A 3,914-nucleotide genomic window follows, 5' to 3' on the forward strand; every position below is an offset into this window, starting at 1 on the left:
TATAATCATCCTGCTACCATAATTTCAACATATTTATCAAGTAGGTTTCTATCAAGGACAACACATTAGCCATAATTACAATAATATCCCCATTTGGACTTGATGGAAACCACTTTGGTATTTGGTTACCTCCTCCTGTAAATACCTGCAAACACATATGTAAGCACACCAAGCTAAGCACCAAGCTTCTCTCCTAAAACAACAAGCTACTCTCCCTATTTGACATCAAGGGAAAAGGGTTGACCAATGCTCAATGAAGGATTCTTTTTCTTTATGAAGAGATGAGAACTTGTAGATATAATATGTTGAATATGAACATTATGTACTAACCATGCTCCCCCTGAGCATATGATAAATCTTCTGGAAGCTATTCAATGAAGTAAATGACTCTATGACTCAACAAATTATGACCTTTCCTATATCCAATGACTCGATGAATCAACCAATTATGACCTTTCCTATATCTAATGACTCCATGATTACATCAATCAACCAACACAATGGGAGTTACATGTGTGACCCATCATTACAGCAAATGTTCAAAATATTACATAAGTGACTTAACCCTAATGACTAAATTTTACAATGATTTACAACATGGTTCTTTACATGACCTTTACATCAAGAGATGGATATGAAATTTATAACCAAAACCAGAGACCTCAATAGTGAGGTATCTGTTAGACTCCGTCTTGTCAGTCAATTGATTCTTCTTCAAAACCCTATTTTGAAGAAGAAATCATCAAGTTTGTTTGATGATGTGGTTTGGGATGGATTTGAGGAAAGTGGTGACCATATTGTGCCTGCTCCTGAAGACGCACAAGAAGGTACTTGGATGGTGAAAGGTGATTATAGGAAAAAGTCTCTCAATGTTCTATCTAAAAGTACAGAACAAAAGCCTGTAGGGAATAAAAATGCTTTGCACAGGGAAAAGGAGGATGTTATGGCATGTGCAAATGGCAAGGAGGAACCATCGACTCAGTTGCTGGATATGGATCCATGGTGTGATGAACGAGAAAAACAAGCAGGCATCCTTCCAGAGGCAGATTTTGACACATTTGTAAAAGCAACTTCAATTGAAGGTTTGAGAGGAAACCTTCAAGTAGACTATATTTTAAAGATTCTGGGCTTGGATGTTTGCGGAGACACGATAATTGGTGATGCCATGCAAAGAGGAATTTCTGGTGGGCAGAAGAAGAGAGTGACGATAGGTGAAATGGCTGTAAGTCCAGTAAAGACGTTGTTTATGGATGACATTTCAACGGGTTTAGATAGCTCAACTACCTTTCAGATTGTGAAGTGTTTCCAGCAATTTGCACATATAATGGAGGGGACAATTCTGATGTCACTTCTTCAGCCTGCACCTGAGACATTTGACCTCTTTGATGACGTTATTTTATTGTCAGAAGGGAAAATAGTATATCAAGGGCCTAAGGAACATGCACTTGAATTTTTTGGGAGATGTGGTTTCAGGTGTCCAGAACGAAAAGCTATTGCAGATTTTTTGCAGGAGGTTATATCCTAGAAGGACCAAGAACAATACTGGACTAATGATACTAAAAGGCCTTATCAATATGTTTCTGTGAATCAGTTTGCAGAGAAATTCCAAGAGTTTTACATAGGAAAAGAACTTGTCGATGAGCTTTCAACGCCTTATGATAAGTCTGCAAGTCATAAAGCTGCACTATCCTACATTAGATATTCGAAAAGCAAGTTTGAGCTATTAAAAGCATGTTTTGGCCGTGAATGGCTACTTATGAAACGGAACTCTTTCCTCTATATCTTCATGTTTGTACAGATGGTTTTGGTGGCCTGCATTACAATGTCAGTTTTCATCCGGACAAGAATGAAAATCGACATGGTGCATGGAAATTACTACTTGAGTGCTCTGTTCTTCTCACTTATTATCATTATGTTCAATGGCTATGCGGAGATAGCGATGACTATGGCTCGACTGCCCGTATTTTTCAAACAGAGAGACCTTTTGTTGTACCCAGCATGGACATACATTATTCCAACAGTTGTCCTGAAAATTCCTGTGTCGTTAATCGAGTCTTTTGCTTGGACTGCCATTACATATTATGTCACTAGATTTGCCCCTGAAGTGAGCAGGTTTTTTGGGCAATTTCTAGCTCTCTTTTGTCTGCATCAATTATCATCATCAGTATTTCGCCTTATAGTTGGGATTTGCCGGACGATGGTCATATCTAATAGTGGAGGCTCATTTTGTCTATTGATTATCTTCGTACTTAGTGGATTTATTATTCCACGAAGTTCAGTTCCCAAATGGTGGCTATGGGGCTACTGGATCTCGCCATTAGCCTATGCAAAGACAGCAATCACAGTCAATGAATTTCTTGCTCCCCACTGGGAAAAACCATTCTCTTCAAACATGACTATTGGGCAATTTGTTCTTCAGAGTCATGGCCTCTTTGGGAAAGCTCATTTCTATTGGGTTAGTGTGGGTGCTATGGTTGGATTTACAGTTCTCTTTAATGTTTTGCTGACACTTGCCTTGACCTATTTGAATCCTATTGAAAAGGCTCCAGCAGTGATTTCTGAGGAGAGACTTGCTGAAATCCAAGATAGGCAGGGTGATGCTTTTTTTGTGAAAAACATGCCATTGAACTATCAGGAGCAAAGGTTTCTACCTTATTCTTTGCCTGTCCTTGTGCCCCTTTTATTGGAGAAGGTCATCTTCTCCAACACGACAAGTTCAAATCGGGAGAACAGGATCACGTCGATCTAACTCTGTAGTGATTAAAAGTATAAGCTATTTTCAAGATTTGCCTATCAAAGACACGGGTTCATTTAGGGAATTGAGAAGCAGTGACAGTGATGATGCTGAGAGCGATAATATTGACAACAATATATCAGGGTCTGCTCAAAAGTTCAGATTTTCAACTCAAGAAGAGGCCTCGAGTTATTGAAGATTGCCATTAAGAAAGCAGGCTATACTGGCAAGGTTGTTATTGGCATGAATGTAGCTGCTTCCGAGTTTTACACTGAGAAAAATCAAAAGCAGATAACCTTCTGATTTTATCCCACGGATAACTTCACAGGCATTCTTGAATGCTATGTTTCAGGTATTGGGTCTTCTTGGAGGTAGCACAATAGTTAATGACAAAACCACAGTGACAGAAAAGCTGAATGACAAAACCACAGCAAAGCCTGTTTCTGTTGAGATGCCAGACTTGATAGATACTAGCGAAATAGACTTGCTTGCTGGTGGAGGTGTGTCGCAGGCAAAAGATACTGATACCGTGACAAAATCAGCTACTGTAGATCTGTTGGGTGATGAATTCTTACCTACTAGAGATGAAGGAAACATTGTAAATATAGAGGAGGATCCTTTTGTTGGGTTGGCCATTTACACTGAAGGAGCTGAAGGCAATGCCTCTACCAATAATCTTTTTTCAGGGTTGGTGCTTGGTAACAGTAGTGAGATGGAGAATGTTGATACAGAAACATCAAACAAGGACGATGGCAGTTTCTTAAGTGATTTTGCTAAAAATATAGAACAAAGCAATAGCAAACCTTCTGTACAATCAGACAGCTTGGATGACATTTTTGGTTCTCTGTCCATCAGTCAATCCCTATCAGAGAGTTATCAGCAGACTGTGAATTCTGGGAATACTACTTCTAATGATCCAGGAACGGGGTTTCAGTTTCTTTAGCAGAACCATCCTACAGTATATCAGGCTTTGGATAGTTTACCGAGCTCCCAAATGACGGGTGCAAATTCATCACCTCTACCCTCAGTCAGTTCCATGTACAACATGCCACCGAATATGGTGATGCATCAAATGTTTCCTTTACAGGCAACGAACTTTGGGCCTAAGTGAAAAAGATAGGAATTCTACACTGCTTCATTACATTCAAACTTGAAACAGATTTCGGTTGCCTATGTTTAT

The 3,914-nt window shown here is 39.3% G+C and overlaps 1 pseudogene; it reads left to right on the forward strand.

The window, feature by feature from the left end:
• Positions 1-628: 628 nt before the first annotated feature.
• On the forward strand, positions 629-3,677 carry LOC149157140 (ABC transporter G family member 35-like; annotated as a pseudogene).
• The last annotated feature ends 237 nt before the right edge of the window (positions 3,678-3,914 follow it).

This window comes from Pinus tabuliformis, chromosome 9 (assembly GCF_031772625.1).
Source record: "Pinus tabuliformis cultivar Carrire ecotype Pingquan chromosome 9, CPIR1, whole genome shotgun sequence".
Classification (NCBI taxonomy): Eukaryota; Viridiplantae; Streptophyta; class Pinopsida; order Pinales; family Pinaceae; genus Pinus; species Pinus tabuliformis.